This window comes from Stomoxys calcitrans, chromosome 4, assembly GCF_963082655.1.
Source record: "Stomoxys calcitrans chromosome 4, idStoCalc2.1, whole genome shotgun sequence".
Lineage (NCBI taxonomy): Eukaryota > Metazoa > Arthropoda > Insecta > Diptera > Muscidae > Stomoxys > Stomoxys calcitrans.
The window spans coordinates 172014168-172035074 of NC_081555.1; the positions used below are offsets into that span (position 1 = coordinate 172014168).

At 38.5% G+C, this 20907-nt stretch overlaps 1 protein-coding gene across 1 annotated transcript in view; it reads left to right on the forward strand.

Annotated features, from left to right (window-relative positions):
* The first annotated feature begins 15716 nt into the window (after positions 1-15716).
* The window catches only part of LOC106089729 (acetylcholine receptor subunit alpha-like), a 601341-nt gene continuing 596150 nt past the window's right edge, over positions 15717-20907 (forward strand). Inside the window, exon 1 of the mRNA XM_059367939.1 lies at positions 15717-16178. The gene's annotated coding sequence lies outside the window, so the exon portion shown is untranslated. The remainder of the gene's footprint in view (positions 16179-20907) is intronic.

The window sequence follows — 20907 nt, forward strand, 5'->3', positions numbered from 1 at the left end:
GGCAGTGGCATTAGCAGAGCCAGCCAGGACCTCGACAACGGTGAGGAAGCCAATAATGGTAGTGTGTGTGTGTGGCAGTGGCAGTGGCAGTGGCAGTAATGACAATTGTTCTTTATTTTGTTTATTTTTTCCTCTCGCTTTACTTTGATTGTTGTTATTACTGTCGGTCTGTCTCTGTGCCTCTGCACATCTGTATGTCTGTCTGTCTGCCTGTCGACTGCTGTGTTTTCCTATGCAAACTCTGTTTGCGCCACGAATCGTTTCAATAATAAAATGTTTACACAATAACAAATGTCAGCCAAGCGAACAAACAACAACAACAACAACACAAGCAGCAGTAGCAACAAACATTGGCATCATCCATACGCCATCTGTGTATCCAAAACACAGTGGGTGACACAAAGTTTACCACATCGTGGCACACTTTTGATGTTAGCAGCCATTAGCGTGAAGAATAGCAAAGGAGGGTAGGGGAGATGGGAAAAAGTAAATTGCTAATGAGATACAGTGTTTTCTTCATCTTCAGTTTGGTCTATAATTCAACCATGAATCGTCTTAGAAACGAATAACGCTTACAAATTATTGAATTTTATTATCAAACTGCGTGCTCTGCTAAGAAAGTTCTTCGAGCGCTGCTTCCATTTAGCGACGAAGCTCATTTCTGGCTGAATGGGTACGAAAATAAGCAGAATTGTTGATTTTGGAGTAAAGATCAGCCAGAAGCATTGCAAGAACTACCACTGCATTCCGAAAAAGTCCCGGTTTGGTGCGGTTTATGGTCTGGTGGCATCATTGGACCGTGCTTCTTCAAAGATAATGCAAATCGTAAAGTAACTGTGAATGGTGAGCGCTATTGTGACATGATATACAACTTTTTCTTACATTCGTTAATAACAGATTTGCCATGTTTGATTTTGTTTCAAGATGATGCAATCGAAGGAGTCTTTGTGGTTTATGAAAATATGGTATGTATGCCTTTTGATATTCTATGGTTGCCCAAAAAGTAATTGCGGAATTTTTAAAAGAAAGTAAATGCATTTTTAATAAAACTTAGAATGAACTTTAATCAAATATACTTTTTTTACACTATTTTTCTAAAGCAAGCTAAAAGTAACAGCTGATAACTGACGGAAGAAATGATGCAATTACAGAGTCACAAGCTGTGAAAAAATTTGTCAACGCCGACTATATGAAAAATCCGCAATTACTTTTTGGGCAACGCAATAGCATTTGGACTTTTAGACACTGCATACGTCTCCTTAGCTTGCCATTTCTTCAGTTCAATAGTTCAGCTAGCTTCCTTTTTTAGCCTGAGTGGGCGGATAAGCTGAAGCGTACCACTTATCAGTATGTCGCAGTCGATCTTAAATATTTCAGTTGGCAATCCATAGGCTCCTGCTGCCATGTTAGTCCTCAGTCATGTTTTTTCAAAACTGGGTTTTGCAATACTTTAATAAATACCTTCATTATTCCCACCACCGAAGGATGGAGGTATATTCATTTTGTCATTCCGTTTGCAACACATCGAAATATCCATTTCCGACCCTATAAAGTATGTATATTCTAGATCAGCGCAAAAATCTAAGACGATCTAGCCATGTCCGTCCGTCTATCCGCCTGTCAGTTGAAATCGCGCTACAGTCTTTAAAAATAGAGATATTGAGCTGACATTTTGCACAGATTCTCAGATTTTGTTCATAAGCAGGTTAAGTTCGAAGATGGGCTATATCGGACTATATCATGATATAGCCCCTATATAGACCGATCCGCCGATTTAGGGTTTTAGGCCCATTAAAGCCACATTTATTTTCCGATTTTGCTGAAATTTGGGAGAGTGAGTTATCTTAGGCCCTTCAACATCTTTTTCAATAGGGCCCTGATCGAATCAGATTTGGATATAGCTGCCATATAGACCAATTCCTCGATTTAAGGTTTTGGGCCCATAAAAGACACATTTATTGTCCGATGTCGCCGAAATTTGGGGCAGAGAGTTAGTTTAAGCCCCTTGACATACTTCGTTAATTTGACCCTTATCGGATCAGATGTGGATATAGCTGCCATATAGACCGATCTCTCGGTTTTAGGTTTTGAGGCCATAAAAAGCGCATTTATTGTCCGATGTCACCAAAATTTGGGACAGTGAGTTGTCTTAGGCCCTTTGACATCTATATACAATTTGGCCTTGATCGGATCAGATGTAGATATAGCTGTCATATAGACCGATTCCTCGATTTAAGGTTTTTGGCCCATAAAAGCCACATTTGTTATCAAATTTTGCTGAAATTTGGACAGCAAGTTAGGTTAAGTCCCTTGACATACTTCTACAATATGACACAGATCGGTCCAGATTTGGGTATAGCTGCCATATAGACCGATATCTCGGTTTTAAGTTTTGGAGCCATTAAAAGCGCATTTACTGTCCGATGTCGCCGAAATTTGGGACAGTGACTTATGTTAGGCTCTTCGACATCCATATTGTATATGGTTCAGATAGGTTTATTTGCAGATATAGCTACTAAAAGGACCAATATTTTTTTATACACAATTGAACAATGGCTTGTGCTTATTAGTATTTGGTCCAAATCGGAACATATTTCGAGATAACTGTTGTGGGATATAAGGTATGCCATTTTCACCGGATTTTGATGAAAGGTGGTTTACGTATACCCGAGGTGATGGGTCGGCTCGGCCGAACTTAAGACCTCTTTACTTGTTTCGCTCTTTATATGGTCCACTTGTGGCTTTCCCATTCGACCGATGCCAATGCCAATCCCATGGCAGCCGGTTGTACATACCGGATTAACTCGATGAAGTTCATCATCGGCAAGGGCTGCCGCTTTGGGGTACAACACCCTGCTACAGCAACAACAACAACAACAGATACCAATCCGATGGATTTTTCTGTTTAGGCCATTTTAGAGAGAAAGTTAAGGACTTACAATGGTGTCAGTATTGAAGCGATGAAGAAAGTCATTGTAAAGGAATGGAGACAAATAGCAGTAGGTTACATTCCTGCATATTGCAACTCGCTTTTATACCCATCACCATAGAATGGGGGGTATAGTAATCTAGGTATTCCGTTTGTAACATCTCAAAATATTGTTCTAGGACCCTATAATGTATATATATATATTCTAGATTGTCTCTACATCCTGAGACGATCTTGCCTTCTCCGTCCGTCTGTCGAAATCACGATAGAGGGCGAACGCGTAGAGCTAGCAGCTTAAAAGTTTGCATATATACTTAGTATTGATGTGGGTCGTTGGTGATTGCAAATCGGTCCAGATTTTGATATAGCTCCCATATAAACCGATCTCTCGATTTGACTTCCTGGGGCTTAAGAACCTGGAAGCCGAATTTTTCACCCGATTTGGTTGAATTTGTGCATGTGATGGTCCCGTATGACTTCTAACAACTGTGCTAAGTACGGTCCGAATCGGTGTATAACCTGATATAACTCCAATATAAACCGATCTCCCGATTTGATTTCTTGAGCCCCTGTAAGCCGTAATGCTTGTCCGATTTAGATGAAACTTTGCATGTGATGTTCCGGTATGACTCCAAACAACTGTGCTAAGTACGATTCGAATCGGTCTATAGTCTGATATAGCTCCCATATAAACTTATCACCCGATTTGACGCTGCAATGTTTGTCCGATTTGGCTGACATTTTGCAGATAGTGTTCTGTTGTGCAAAGAACGGTCCAAACCGGTCTTTAACCTGATATACCCCCCATTTAAACCGATCTTGGCAATTTTGAACCGCTATGTTCTGTTATGACTTCCAACAACAGTGCCAAAAAGGGGTAAAATCAGACTATAACCTGATATAGCTCCAATGTAAAGCGGTCTTTCGATCGTTAATGTTCGGTTCCGAGAAACTTTAAGTTTTGCTGGTTTGACAGAAGTTAGGTATGTAGAATAAAATTATGTCTTACTACAAAATTTATTTTGTATACATTTTTAGCAAAATCTATGGTGATGGGTTCCCAAGATTCGGCCTGGCCGAAAATAGTTGCTTAGGTGCTTATATTGGGTAGACGTGAATGGATTGAATAGTTTAGATTACTTGCAGAAATTTGTATGTCATTTGTATCAATGAAAACTATTTCACACAAAACAAGTAAAAATGTGTTAAGTTCGGCCGTGCCGAACTTTGGCTACCCACAACCATGGATAATCATCCTATTTTATTATAAATTCACTACCATGTCAGTAGTTATATCTAAATATGGGCTGATATGGATCAAATTGGTTTCAGTTCCCGAAAACTTTTCTGCAAGTCCCAATTTCCGCGAAATCGGGCAATAATTTTGCTTTTGATGGGATTAAGCCAATTAAATTGGAAGATCCGGCCCATATGGCAGCTATATCTGAACAAAGTCTGATTTGGATCATATTTTGGTCGAATGTCGGACGGCTTAAAAATCTCTTTATTTCAAATATCAGTGAAATCGGGTAATATATATAAAGCTTTTATGGGCTTCAGAACCTTAGTCGGCCGATCGGTCCATATGGCAGTTATATCTAAATATAATCCAATCTAAAGGATATTTGGGTCGGCTGTTGGACGTTTTTATATAACTCACTGTTTCCAATATCAGCAAAATCGGATAGCAAATACAGCTTTTATAGGCCTATAGCCGTTAATCGGCAGATCGGTCTATATAGCAGCTAAATCTAAATATGATCCGATTTGGCCCGTTCAATAACTTGACCTGCGTAAAGCAAAAGGACTCATCTGTGCCAAATTTCAACTTAATGACTCAATTATTGAAGGCTGTGGAGTGATTACAATAAACGGATGGACAGACGAACAGGAACTCAGACATCGTTCAATTGTCTTAGAATTTTAAGACGTTCCAAAATATATATTTTGTAGGGTCGGAAATGAAGTTCCACTTGTTGCAAAAGTAATGGAATGACTAAATGAATATACCCCCCTATCTTATGGAGGTGGGTAAAGAAATTTTGTCTTTTGAATTGGTTACACTTCGTGTCAATTACCCTGTAATATTAAAATATATATATGAAACCAGTTATTGTTTGCACAGAAATTAAGATTTTTTGATAAATCGGAGTGACAACCACTTTATTCTGCCTAAAAAACCGAAAATCCGGTTTTCAAAAACCGATCTGATAACCCTGCAGCCTTTGAATAACTCGATTCCTTCATTTTCAAGTCTTTCTTTTTTCGCACTCAGGAATATACCGTTCTTCCGATAATTTGGTGCTTTACTTCACACTGCAGGCTGCTATGTACGCCGCCTACTATTCTTTTCGGCAATCCTCGTCGAATCATGGTTTTCTGGGGGTTGCTGAGTTGAGGTTGTTGATTGCCTTTGCCGCTTAATCTCAGCTTAATAACATAGGTACACCAGTGCGTATACTTATCGGGAAAATGTGTTATCAATACTTATACGCCAGGGTGTGCCATGCAGAATTTTAATTTTCAAGTCTTTTGCTATAAAACCCAAATATTTTGTTCCAAAGTCTAAAAGCTTTTCTCTTCTATTTTCTTAAACTTTTATAGCCACTGTGTTCCTTAGTTAAATAATGGTTTGATATAAGAAGTTAATCCTTGGCACAAGTGAATGGAACGAACGAACATCTTTAATGAAACACCAAGGAGGGGGGAAATAAATGAATGGTACATTAACTATTTAACCAAGCCGCTCAAGTCCACCTTAATGCAGAGGAAACCCTATCATTATTATCGTTTTCCATAAGAATCTTTAGCTTGCAGCTGCCACAGTGCCCATCTACCCCAGTGCAAACATCTAAGGCTAGGCCACATTAGTAAAGCCAACACGGTAGCAGGCTGGCTCATTGGTGTGACTGGCTGGCTGTTTGCCGTTGCTTAGCTGACTAGCTGTGAGGGTAGCAGTGACAGATTGTTAAGCTTTTAGTTTTAGCGGCATTCGCCTTGAAGCTGTTGGCAGCAGGAGGGCGAATGCTAACCACCTAGCCCACCCAAGCCGTGGCTAACAATCTCGCATGGCCCCCTATCACCATTGTAGTCGTACTCGTTGTCGTGACCATATGCTTAAGATTCATTTCATTTGTATAGCCTGCTTGTGCCTAGAATTGGTTTAGTCTGTACGTTATCATTATCGGGTTTTCCGCCGTTTTGGTGGTGTAGATTTGCGGAATACTTTATAAGGCATCTGCTCTTGGGCTGCATGGGGTAGATTGTGGAGAAATATGTTGCTGATTCGTTGCCACCAACATTGCCATTGGATAGCTGGGAATCTGTTAAATATATCGCGTTTTCACTACGTCCGTTTTTTTTTTTGCTTTTAGGATTTGTTTAGTTTGGACTCCCCCACACATTGCAGGGCGCGATAGCAATAATGCTCTAAGCGCTGCGCCCAGAAAAAGGAACAAGAGGTGTTGGTGGAGAAGCAAACATACATAGCAGCAAGGATATGCTGCTTATCCGCCTCTCTAACCCGACTGGTGGTAGCTTTTTAAGGATGGTAATTGTTTTTTTTTTTTCAGCCCAGCACCAGCAGTAAACAGTAATTTGGGGCTTTTAAAATGGCCATATAAGTGTGATTTTTTTTCCAAGTTTTTCTTTTTTTCTTTATCCACGAAATGAAGCGAAGGATGGTGCTAAATTATGATTATTTTAGTTTAACTTTGATTGTGGTTTCAATGCCACACCGCAAAAAAGTGTTTCCAATGCCATTGTGGAATTAATGCTGCGAGTAAGGGAGATTTTCATTAAAGTCATTTTAAGTCTTAAATAGTTTGAAGTTAAAAAAGGGAAAAATTTTAATTAAAAAAAAAAAAAAATCGACAAAAATTCTATGAAGACAAAATTTCTACACAATGGTCTAGAGCTGGATATCCTGCAATGGAATTTTTGGAAAATTTAAAATCGAAAAAGTTTTTTTAGAAATTTCAATGTTGATGACATCTGTTTGGAAAATAAAATTTCGAAATGATATTTTTAGCCGAATTTTGAAAGGTATTTTGACAAATTTTAAAAAAATCCAACTTCAACAAAATTTGTTGCGGACCCTTTTCTTTGCCACGAAAATTCCACCAAAACTGAAAAGTGATACGAGGCAGACAATATGGGACTTACATAAACGGTATTTGGTAGTAGAATACGAATCTGACCGTATAAGCCGCCCAGTGTCAGAAGAACTGCCTTTGCCCAAAAAACCCCAAACAGAAAACAAGACCGATCAGAGTAATATGGAACTCAATTGAGAGGTAACTGGGATTAGTTACATGTTTAGCATCCAATATCGGGACCAAGTATGTTGGACTTAGGTATAGGTTTTGGTTGAAAGCGGAGTCCAGTCCGGCTCATTGTGACATCCTGGTGAAAAAATAATTGAAGGAAAAAGGAAGACTAGGTAAAGAACATGATGATGCAGTGCCCTGCCCGCTGCTGCAACCCGAAGGGGAGAGAAGGAGGTGACGGAGATGATGGAAAATTATAATCGAATACGGAGAAACCACCTATCAATTTTTAACGCGCCAAATGCCAAGCATTGGTGCTACGCAACTGCGCATGCATGATAGCGTGCACCAACCAGTCTTATCCACCTATCTGAGGAGACTCCCCAGAGGCATATCTGCTATATCGCCGAACAAAAATCGCCTCCCTAGGATGTGCCTGCTACACTCATGCCTCTGCCTCAAACGAGTGTAGCAGGCACATCCTTATTTTATCAAGACGAAAAAAAAAAAAATATTAAAAATAAGCCGTGTAAGATTGGGTAGAGATATTTCTTTGAAATGGTTAGAGCCGAGGTGTTGGTGACATTGTATGCAAAACTTTAAGGGCTTAGGTTGTCCGGGCGCCTTTTGGCAGTAGTCGTTGTACGGCACTCGCATGCTCGCATTCATATGGCTTATAGCTCAGTATCCTGTAATAGTACTCAGTGACTCCTTAAAAAACGGCCAGCAATTCCCTAGTCCTCTTCTGGTCAACAGCTGACCAGTGTGTTCTGTCAATACACACATAGACACCCATCTTGCCACCGCCTTTGCACTGATTATCTTCTTTACTATGTAGTGTACTTCGACAAAAGGCATACGTTCAAGACCGGCCACAGGTCTGCTTGCCGTGGAGGTTCCCCCCCCCCCCCCCCCCCCCCCCTTAATATACTCTTCCACCCTTTCATTCCCCAGTGAACTGATATGTCTGGGACCCCGGCCAACACAACATCATGAGCCAGGAACTCATTCAGATACCCCAAACACTGCGCCAAGCACTTCGACCTCATTGTTATTTTATCCAATGTCTTACGGTCGCCATTTTGCCTACATATATCAAGAGTTCCAAAGGTGTTAGGTCCATCTTCGGGAACACCCAAGCGGCAAACGTAAATACCGTACACTCATCCTGCAGTCTGACATACCGATATCGAGTGTATACTAGTAAACCCCCAGTCCTGTTCCAGCCTACATCCTACAGCCGTCAGTAAAGACAGAGGTCTCATTCAACTCAAACACAACATCGGGCTCCCACTCCTCTCTCAAGGGAAAGCGAGTCCGGAACAACCTTTGCCTAACCGGTCTCGGCGATAGGAAGTCTAGGACTTTCCTCAGCCTACCTTCTGCATCCAAAACCTCTAGAATGGAGCAGCGGTCGTGTTCGTCTTCTCTCAGCATTTCAAGTAAGCGCTACCTTAGCGACACAGCCCCGAATATAGACCTAAACCGGTTGTTAACTCAGCATTGCTTCCAGAACCACCTCCTGTGTGGATATAAACTCCCTTGTGACCCCTTCACAGGCCAGTCTTTGTACCTTTGGAAGTTTCTCATTTCGTTTACCTTCCATCTGGTAGCATAAGGCCCGTGTACATCAAATATATCTTCCTCGGTGTAACTGCTTTTTTCCTATCGAATATCCTTCTGTAGGAGTAGAATGCGCACATCGACTTTCGGTACCTTGCCTTCGTATTCCTTGTCCAGGACAGTTTCGAATCGAGGACTAGGCCTAGGTATTTTGTCTCCTTTGATAACTGCAGGGTGGTGCCTTTCAAATACGGTAGTCTGAAATCCGGCATCTTAAATCTTTGAGTAAAGAGCACCAGCTCCGTCTTTCTTGGGCTAGTGCTCGGCCCATTTCTCACAGCCCATCTCGATAGCCTCCACAGTGACCTTTCCACAATATCGCTGATCGTCGACGGAAATCTGATTCGATTCTATAGGGTGACGTTGTCCGCGACCAGTCTCACACCATCACCGTTGAGGTCCAAAAGGACTTCGTTTTCACTAGGTTCCTGAGAATCGGGGAGAACACCCATTCTTGAGTCGTACCCCTTGTTGCAGGTTTTCGGACCACCATTTCTCCCAAGTCTGCTTAATTATCTAGTCTCTAGTCGACCTATCGTACCACTTCAAAAATGGCTGTTCTCAGCGACCTCCCCTTCAGGTATGCATATTGTGCCTAATAATGCTAATTTTGTACCTAATAAAGCTGCCGCGTAGCACAGTTATATACACGGGTGAATCCCCGTGCAGTGCGGGGTGGCAACGATCTGCCCTTTTCCACGTTTTTAAATGGTCCCTCAATATCGGGGATGGCCGGCATTGTGTACTCCTTTGTTGGAGAGAAATCTCAACCTCTCGTACCACTTCATGTAGCGCCGACCCCACTGAGATAACCATGTTGTACGCATTGAAATTCTCCAGTGCTAGTCCCTCCCTTTCCTTCAGGTCTACCAGCCTGTGTGTGTGTTTTTTAAGTAAAAAAGATGACAGACTGATTGGCCATAATCCTTTGCAGTACTGCGGTTCATTTTTCCCGCCTTGATGATTAACACCATTCTGATCTAGCTCCACGCCCTTGATATGTAGGTCAGTGCCAGTCTTGCCCTGAAAATGCATTCCAAGGGACTTTGGCATAAGTGCTGGGATGATCATGATCCTGATCAAATGACCCAAATATGGTTCAGATCGGACTTTATTTAGATATAGTTACGATATAGACCGATCTCCCGATAAAGGGTCTGAAGGCCTTAAAAGATTTATTTTTTATCCGATTTCGCTGAAATTTGGAATAGTGCGCAGCTTTAAGCCTCCCAACATCCGATATGATAATATGATTCAGATCGGATTATAATTGGATATATCTGCCAAAAAGACCAATATTTTCTTCTATAAATTTGAATAGTGACATATATATTAGAGCACTCAATGTTCGTGCCGAATTTGGGTGCTTAAGTTATCGTGTGAAATTCGTGGAATTTTCTTTGTGATGTTGAAAAGACGTTTCTTAACATCACAAAAACCAATACTAACTCAAAAAAAAAATCGAAAATGCCGTATGGTGCATAAGATAGTATTAAGCCGTAGATTTGAGGAAGGCACTAAGATTGGCCTGGACTTTGCCCAGTTAAAACCGCTCAGAACCGTTACCTGGTACACATCATCCACTACATCATCTTAAAAATATTATATCCCGTATAATATTTTTTTTGTCATTTTTACTAGCAATTTTAATTTATTTTGAATTTTTTTCCTATTATTCTCTGTATTTCACTTCTATTCAAAAGCAAAACAAAACCAAAAATTTAAACCCGAAAATCTATAATGGTGCGTATTTTGGTGATGAGGAGTAAAAAATAAAGTAGCCAACAATGACAGCAAATGTTTTTTGTTTGACTAAACTCTTTCCAACTCAGTAGCCCAAAAATACACACACACACAACCACACATTCCATTAATGTTTTTGGCAAACATATTTTCGGTTTTTGTTTGTTTCTTTCGCCTTAAAAATGGTTTGCCACATGTGTTTGTTTGATTGTTTCTTGGAAAATGTGGAACTTTTCGTTTGCCAATGTGAAGTTATGTCGTGTCAGTGCGTGTGTATGTGCATACTTGTTCGGCTCCCAATTTAGTTCACTGTGTCAATAGGGCGTAACAATTAATCGAACAAGAACAAGGTATCGGTGGAAGAACAAACACTCTCCACAGTTTACTCTACGACCATGGAATAACAGAGCCGACCAACAGCTTTGGGTTCTCAGTGAGACAACCCGAACACCATTGCTTGCATATTCTCTTTCTTTTGCCTTAACTAAGTGTGTGGTGTTAAAGAACCGACAACAATAACAAAACAAGAGCATGTACGACGAGTTTGAGAACGACTACAATCACGACGAAGATGATGATGAAGAAAACAATGACAACGACGACCACCATATAGGTAAGATAATAATGTCACGCTCACAGTTGATCATCTCAGTAGGGTTTCCAAACACTTTCAGCTCGATGGGGAAACCTACTCATAAATATGTATGTGAGAACGTCCAACATGCACATGTGTTATACGTTTAGCCATTGTGCCAAAATGCCTGCTGTTTTTGTTGTCATTGCCGTTGTTACATAGTTGTTTGGTTCGACTTGTTTTCGAAGGTTTTGGAGTAAAACTTGCGTACACACACATACGCGTATAGAGTTGCCAAGATGTTTGATTCTACAAATAAAAAAAATCTACAATAAAATAAAATAAAATAAAATAAAATAAAATAAAATAAAATAAAATAAAATAAAATAAAATAAAATAAAATAAAATAAAATAAAATAAAATAAAATAAAATAAAATAAAATAAAATAAAATAAAATAAAATAAAATAAAATAAAATAAAATAAAATAAAATAAAATAAAATAAAATAAAATAAAATAAAATAAAATAAAATAAAATAAAATAAAATAAAATAAAATAAAATAAAATAAAATAAAATAAAATAAAATAAAATAAAATAAAATAAAATAAAATAAAATAAAATAAAATAAAATAAAATAAAATAAAATAAAATAAAATAAAATAAAATAAAATAAAATAAAATAAAATAAAATAAAATAAAATAAAATAAAATAAAATAAAATAAAATAAAATAAAATAAAATAAAATAAAATAAAATAAAATAAAATAAAATAAAATAAAATAAAATAAAATAAAATAAAATAAAATAAAAATAAAATAAGCTGACCTACACTAATAAGAAGTATTTGTGCAAAATTTCCAGCACCTAGCTTTACTCCTTCGAAACTTTGCGACAGGACAGACGGAAGGACGGAAAGGCGGATGGACATGGCTAGATCGACTTGAAATGCCATGACGATCAAGAATATATAAACCTTATGGGGTCTTAGACGCATATTTCGAGGTGTTACAAACGGAATGACGATAATAGTATATCCCCCATCCTATGGTGGAAGGAAAGGCAAAATTCGAGCGGATCCGACTATATAATACAATCTGAAACCAACCATATGACTGCAAATCCGGCGATAAATATGTATGGGTGCTACATCCAAATTTGAACCGATTTCGATGAAATCTAGCAGATATGTAAAGATCTGTAACAAAACAATCCGTGCCAAATTTTGTGCAGATCGGTCGATATTTGTTGTTACTACGGCCATATAAATGCAAATCAGGCGATACATATATATGGGAGCTATATCTAAATCTGAACCTATTTTGATGAAACTTTGCAAATATGTTGAAATCAGTAACGAAATCCGTGCCAAATTTTGTGCAGGTCGGTTGAAAATTTTAGCTACTACGGCTATTTAAGTGCAAATCGGGCGGTACATGTAATTGGAAGCTGTATCTAAATCTGAACCGATTTTGATGATATTTTGGAAATATTTTAAAATCGGTAACAAACTAGTCCTTGCCAAATTTTGTGCAGATCGGGTGAAAATTGTAGCTATTATGGCCATTTAAGTGCAAATCGGGCGATACATATATATGGGAGCTATATCTAAATCTGAACCGATTTTGAGAAAATTTTGCTGATATGTGAAGATTAATAACAGAACAATCCGTGCCAAATTTTGTGCAGATCGGTTGAAAATTGTACTTATTTCGTCTGTTTAAGTGCAAATCGGGCGAAACATATATATGGGAGCTAAAGTTAAAGGGCCTAACGCATCTCACTGTACCAAATTTTGGTTAAATCGAACAATAAATGCGCCTTTCATGAGCCCAAAACCTTAAATCGAGAGATCGTCCTATATGGCAGCTATATCCGAATCTGAAACGATCTGTGCCATATTGCAGTAGAATGTCGAGGGGCCTAATTTAACTCTTTGTTCTGAATTTCGTCGAAATCGAACAATAAATGAGCTTTGTATGGTCCCAAAACCTTAAATCGAGAGATCGGTCTATATTGCAGCTATATCCAAATTTGGTCCGATCTGGACCAAATTGCAAAAAGTTATCGAAGAGCCTAACGCAACTCACTGTCCCAATTTTCAGCGAAATCGGACAATAAATGCGCCTTTTATGGGTCCAAATCCTTATATCGAGAGATCGGTCTATATGGCAGCTATATCCAAATTTTAACCGATCTGTGCCATATTGCAGAAGGATGTCGAGGGGCCTAACATAACTCTTTTTCCCGAATTTCGGCGACATAGGACAATAAAAGCGCATTTTATGGGCCTAAAACCTTATATCGAGAAATCGGTCTATATATCAGCTATATCAAAATCGGAACCGATCAGGGCCAAATTGAAGAAAGATGTCGAATGGCCTAAGACAGCTCACTGTCCCAAATATCAGCAAAATCGGGTAATAAATGTGGCTTCTATGGACCAAAGACCCTAAATCTATATGACAGCTATATCCAAATCTGAACCGATCTGAGCCAAATTGACGAAGAATGTCGAAGGGCCTAACACAACTCCCTGTCCCAAATTTCAGCAAAATCGGATAATAAATATAACTTTTATGGACCTATGACCCTAAATCGGCGGAACGGCCTATATTAGGGCTATATCAAGATATAGTCCGATATAGCCCATCTTCGAACTCAACCTTATGAACAAAAAAAGAATCTGTGCATAGTTTCAGCTCAATATCTCTACTTTTAAAGACTGTAGCGTGATTTCAACAGACAGACGGACAGACGGACGGACATTGATAGATCATCTTCGATTTTTATATACTTTATAGGGTCGGAAATGGACATTTCAATGTGTTGCAAACGAAATTAGAAAATGAATATACCCCCATCCTTCGGTAAATAAAAAATAGAATAATTTTTGATTTTTTTTTAATTTCTGTCTTTTTTTGGCAACTCTCTACACACTAACGCATATATTGACTCATTGTATGCTTCTATTGGGGCACCAAGGATGATGTTACGACTGTGAAATGAACAACAGCAACAACATCGCGCCACTCAGCATCAAGGGAATGTAAACAATTGACCAAGTATTAAAAAAATAGGAATTGGGTAATGAATGAACAGCTGTTCGCCTATATAGAGGAGTTATGGCTAAGAAAATACAAGCAAAGCTTTTAAAAGCTTTAAACTCTCGGTTTCTCTATTGGACCACATGGTCTGGCAAGAAACACTCTGTTTGAGAATTATCTCTGCTCATCGTAGACTACTCTCTCTCTCTCTCTCGCCTTCCTTCACTATTACTCTCTTCCTATGTTAAATTTATGCGCACTATTTTTTTTAGTAATGCTTAAGTCAACATGTAATGTTGTTTGTGTTGAGTGCGGTTATGTTGTTGTGCATGCCAAGCACCAGTCAGACAGACAGCAGCAACATAATAATGATGTTGTCTGTTGTTGTCTCAGCTGTTGGTTACATATATGCGTGGGTTAACAGGACCAAGACACACCTACTCTTTCTCTGTGTGTGGAGCAAACAAAAACTAAACAAAAAAAACGAAGAGGAAAAGAAAGCATGAGGATTTCAATGGTGAGACCACATTTTTAACAGAGTATCTATGCTGTTTTGCAAAGAATCAAACAAAGATTTTAAGATGACTCCATGCTAAAGAATGGCTGATATGAATGAGTGTGTTTAGGTGTGTGTGTTTGTGTGTTTTTGTACGAGTAATGGCTTTCTTTGCTTTTGTGGTTTGTTTCGTTACTCTGCTAATGATTTGTTATCCTTGAAAGTCATGTGATATCTGTTTTCATTGGGAGGTTTGTTGTGCATAGAAGTATCATCTTAGCTTGTGCACGAATACAACGATGACGACGATGGCGATGACAACGCTGACGTTGACGTTGACGTTGACGCTGATGTTGACGATGACTATGACAACAAACAACCCGACCGACTACGGCTCAACTTCTTTCATCTATGCGGCGGCATTGTTTCATACAAGAGAGAAGCTGTGTGAGAGAGAGAGAGAGAGAGAGTCCAAGTGTGAGAGAAGAATCTTGGCCTAGAGAAGGAGAGTAGTTTTCATAGAGCTTAAGAGCGAGAGTAAATCTTTATCTGTGCTTCCGCTGCTGCTGGTGCTGCCTGTCTCTGCCACTCTGGCTACTGGTGAGTGCTGCTGCTGCTGCGACGTTGTTGTTCTATGTTGTTTGGCCATTTTCAGGCTAACTGCTTGGCGATGCTGCATTGCATGATTTTAGTATGAAATAGGACTCATTTAAAGACGGTACGAAAAGGTGTCAACCGATATTAACACACGTGCGCATCCTCTTCTTCTAATCTATGAAAACAGTTAAGTGTTTGTTGTTATTGTTGGCCCAATGAAAAAAAAAAATCACATAAAATGATGCTGATGATGAAAGAAAGAAAAATCAAGCCAAAAATGAATTAAAAAAAATTAAGAAAAATATGCACAACATAAATAAATTTTTCCAATAAATTTTTATGTTATAAAGGTAAAGATTTGTGTGAAAAAAATAAAGAAAAATATTCCAAGGAAAGCTAAAGTAAACCTTAAAATAAGAATAAAAATTTTTGGAAAAAAAAACAAAAATTCAAGAAAATTTGTATGAAAAAATATTTTAAAAAGAATTTGTGTAAAAATTTAGTAATTAAATAATATTCTAGTGTGTAACTTAAACCTTTCAACGGAAAAGAATAAATAAAATTTTTAATAAATAAAATTTGTCCTCCAAAACCCAAAACGAGTGTTGAAAGTTTTGTGCATTAAGCCAAACGTGGAAACAAAACCCCTCTCCATTGCCATTCTCAGTGAAATTTAATCCTTTTTTTGCTTTTGTTCAACAAAAAAAAAAAAAAGAAAGAAATCAGTTCAGATGGTTATGCAGCCAGAGCAGCAGCAATATAAGAAATTGTCTTATTCGTCGTCCTCGTCCTCGTAGTCGTCGTCGTCGTCATCGTAATCATCATCACCATCATTATCAACAACACAACGTCGCATATTCCAGAGCTGCAAAAATAATTGTCTATGCGAAACATCATCTTATGTAAGACCAAATAGAAAATTGCGTTTTTTTTGTGTGTCAAAGTCGATTTTTTCCATGTTGTCGTTGCTGTTATTGTTGCTACTGCCACTGCTACTCTATTCTAGTAAATACCAGAAAGGAAGATAACGGCAAAGGCAATCACAACAGCAGCAGCAACAACAACAAAAACAACTCTAATTTTAGCCCAAACAATAACAACTTTAACAAAAGCGAGCTCAAAAAAAAAAAAAAACAAAAACAAAATGATTGCCAATAACTTAGCCTTTGAATGAAATGTAAGGAAAAAATACACACATTTCAATTTAGACAAAGGACCTTTAGGACCCATCATAAAATAAACTCTTTTATTTATTTATTATAGGATTTTTTTTGGAGAAAAGACAAAAACGAACACACAGAGACAAAAATTCTAATAGAAAATTTTCCTTGAAAGAAAACTTGAACGACATTTTAGCAAGAAATAGAAAATCTGTTTGAAAATTTTGGTTCTTTCCTTTTTTTTAAGGAAATCTAAAATGTAAATATTTATCACTCGTGTTTATGTGTTTACAAAAATTATTATGCGTATAGAGCACCTCGTGCAGCCTTGAGGGAAAACTATGCAAAGCATTTATGCAGCTGTAATTTTATACACCCCTTTTTGTTTTGCTCTTTAAGAGCACATAAGGCTTGCCAACAATGTTTGGCTTAGAATTTGGTTGAAAATTTTAAAAATGGAAAAACTTTAGTTTCGTTTTAGACAAAACCTTTGGGCTATGTAGTTTAGAATTTAAATTTTTTATAAAAAAAAGAAATCTTTTGTTCATCTAAAAAAAGCCAGAAAGGAAAGCAATAGTGAGGCGGTGCCACCTATGTGTATAACTCACTACGCTTGCACTATAAGTGTAAATTGGGTGATATCGTTTTATGAGTGCCATGTCTTAGCCGATTTTGTTGAATTTTGGCAATGATAATTAGATGGGCTTAACGATCCATACGAAATTAAGTGCATATACAGGCAAATTTGAGTTACTACTTAAGGTCGTATTAGTAAAGATGGGTTAAAGTCGGACAAAGCCAACTTTTTGATACCCGGCGCCACATTGGGTATGAAGGGAAAGTATAATTGAAAAGTAAAAATTTGACCAAAGTCCGCACATTTTGTGGGAGTCATAAAGCATAGCGCTGTGAGAAATTTGGAGAAGATCGGTTGATTATTGCATTTGCAAAGATCCAAGAAAATCTGTTCCTGCCCCTGTTCATTAGTGGAATGTTAATGGGCAACATTTGTTTTTATACTCACCACTGTGGTTTCTGCATTTGTTTGCAACGCTATGAAGGAGAAGAGCTAGAACCATTGATAAGTATACCGATCGACTCAGAATCACTATCTGATTCGATTTAGCCATGTCCGTCTGTGAGTCCATGTATTTTTGTAATCAAAGTGCAGGTCGTATTTGTTGTCCAATCATCACGAAATTTGGCACATATAATTTTTTTGACCCAAGGACAAACGCTATTGATTTTGATAAAAATCGGTTTAGATTTAGATATAGCTGCCATATATATGTATCGCCCGATTTGCACTTAAATGTCCGTAGTAGCTAAAATTTTCGACCAATCTGCACAAAATTTGGCTCGGATTGTTTTGTTACTGATCTTAACATATTTGCAAGATTTCAATAAAATCGGTTCAGATTTAGATATAGCTCCCATATATATGTATAGCCCGATTTGCACTAAAATGACCGTAGTAGCTAAAATTTTCGACCAATCTGCACAAAATTTGGCTCGGATTGTTTTGTTACTGATCTTAACATATCTGCAAGATTTCAATAAAATCGGTTCAGATTTAGATAGAGCTCCCATATATATGTATCGTCCGATTTGCACTTAAATGGCCGTAGTAGCTAAAATTTTCAACCGATCTGTACAAAATTTGGCATGGATTCTTTTGTTATAGATTTTAACATATCTGCAAGATTTCATCAAAATCGGTTCAGATTTCGATATAGCTTCCATAAATATATATCGCCCGATTTGCACTTATGTGGCCGTAGTAACAACAATTTTCAAACAATCTGTTTAATAGTCGGTTCAGATTTAAGATATAGCTCTCATAAACATATATATTTATATATTGCCCTAATTTATAGTTGTAGGGTAGGTGTGGGGTATTATATAGTCGGCTCCGCCCGACTTTTGCCTTTCCTTACTGGTTTTTATATTTAAATGTGAAGCGATTTGTATGAAATTCAACAGTGATCATTCTTTTCCTCCAGACATCGGGTTATACAGCTGGGTCTGACAGGTGTAACAGGTTTTGGATCGGTCCCAATGAAAGTCGTTGTGCATCACTTCAGCCAAATCGACTAAGAATTTTTCTCTCTAGAGGATTAGGAAGTTACATTTGGAGATCGGGAGCCTTATCAGGCCATTGATTAAAGCGTACCGTACTTGGTATTGGTACTTGGTATAGATGCTGAGTCTTATCAGTTCATATATTAAAGCGTACCGTACTAGGCATTGGTACCTGGTATAGATGCTGAAAGTCATAGAAGTAAGCCAGCAAAATTGTATCCAAATTGCACCATTAGAAGAATAAAGAATTATAATAGGTACATTGGTTTATATGGGAGCTATGGGCCGATTTGACCAACTTAAAAAGCCAATCGAACCACAACAAGTAAAAAGGACATCACGAACCACAAATTTCGGTGGTATCGGACAATAAATGCTCCTTTTATAGGCCCAAAACCGTAAATCGAGAGATCGGTCTATATGGTAGCTGTATTCAAATCTGGACCAATCTAGGCCAAATTGAAGAGGGATTTCGGAAGTCCTAACACAACTCACTGTCCCGAATTTCAGCGACATCGGACAATAAATGCGCCTTTTATAGGCTAGAATTCTTTACTCGAGAGATTGGTCTATATGGCAGCTACATCCACATCTGGACCGATCTGTGCCATTTTGCAGAAGTAAGTTAAGGGTCATGATTTAACTTACTTTCCCTAAATTCGGCGAAATCGGACAAAAATGCGCCTTTTATGGGCCCGAAACCTTCTATCGAGAGATCGGTTTATATGGCAGCTATATCCAAATATGGACCGATCTGAGATAAATTGAAGAAGGATGTCGAATGGCAAAAAACAACTCACTGTTCAAAATTTCAGCAAAATCGGATGATAAATATGACTTTAATGGGCCTAAGACCCTAAATCGGCCGATCGGTCTATATGGGGGCATAATCAAGATAAAGTCCAATATAGCCCATCTTCGAACTTAACCTGCTTATGATCAAAACAAGAATCTGTGCAAAGTTTCTGCTCAATATCTCTATTTTTAAAGACTGTAGCGTGATTTTAACAGACAGACGGACGGACATGGCTAGATCGCAAACGGAATAACAAAATGAATACACCCGTATCCTTCGGTGGTGGGTATAACAATGAAGGTAATTGTGCCAAATTTTGGGCGGCTAGTGTGGTAGGTCGAAAGTTTGCTTGCTTCCGACAGACGGACGGATAAAGGGATAGAAGGGCGAACAAACGGGTAGACGAGCGGACAAATGCATAGATGGACGGAGAGACGGATGGGGTGAGCGACGGATAGATGGACGGACAGACAGACAGATGGTCGGAGAGACCGATGGACGAACGGACAGATGATTTACGAGCAATGTTAGATTGAATTAAAATCAGGAATTCGTAACGAAAATCTGCACACATATATTATCATAGAAAAAGACATTGTGCAAATTTGGGACAAATCTTTTAAGAATTACGCTGACAAAGGCTCTAAAAGTGATACATATATGCAAATTCCATATTTTGCCCATGAACATTCCACTAAGGAACGGAGGCAAACTTCTCACATATCAATGAGTGCAGTCTGATTCAAGTTTAAGCTCAATGATAAGAGGGGCCTTCTTTTTATAGCTGAGTTCGAACAGCGTGCCACAGTGCAACACCTCTTTGGAGAGAAGTTTTTACATGGCATAGTACCTCACAAATATTGCCAGCATTAGGAGGGGAAGACCACCGCTGAAAATTTTTTGCTGATGGTTTCGCCAGGATTCGAACCCAGGCATTCAGTGCCATAGACGGACATGCTAACCTTTGCGCTGCGGTGGCCTCCACATACATATATATGGGAGTTATATCTGAATATGAACCGATTTCTATGAAATTCAATAGGATTGCTGGGAATTCCTTTCGCCAAATTTCAAGTGAATTATATTATTGTAATACTAGTCCAATCGGACAGACAGACCGTCTGTCTGTCGATCTGTCTGTCCGTCTGTCTGTCCGTCTGTCTGTCCGTCTCTCTGTCTGTCCATCTGTCTGTCCGTCTGTCTGTCCGTCTGTCTGTCAGTCCGTCTGTCTGTCCGTCTGTCTGTCCATCTGTCTGTCCGTCTGTTTGTCTCTCCGCCTGTGTGTCTGTTTGTCTGTCCGCCTGTGTGTCTGTCTGTCCGTCTTACCGTAAGTATTTGGGGACCACCCTAAAACCCTAACAACCCTAACCCCCCAAAACACCCCTATATCGGACATATTTACCGACATTGGCAATATAGGACTCTGAACCGATTTCGACCAAACTCCACACGTTTTGAGGTAGTCACAGAAGAATTCGTACAGCAAAGTTTTGAGAAGATCGGTTAATAATTCACCAGTAACGTCGAAACTCATAAGAGACTCCCTTTTGCCAAATTTCGTGAGAATCGGTTCACAAATGACGACATAATTCC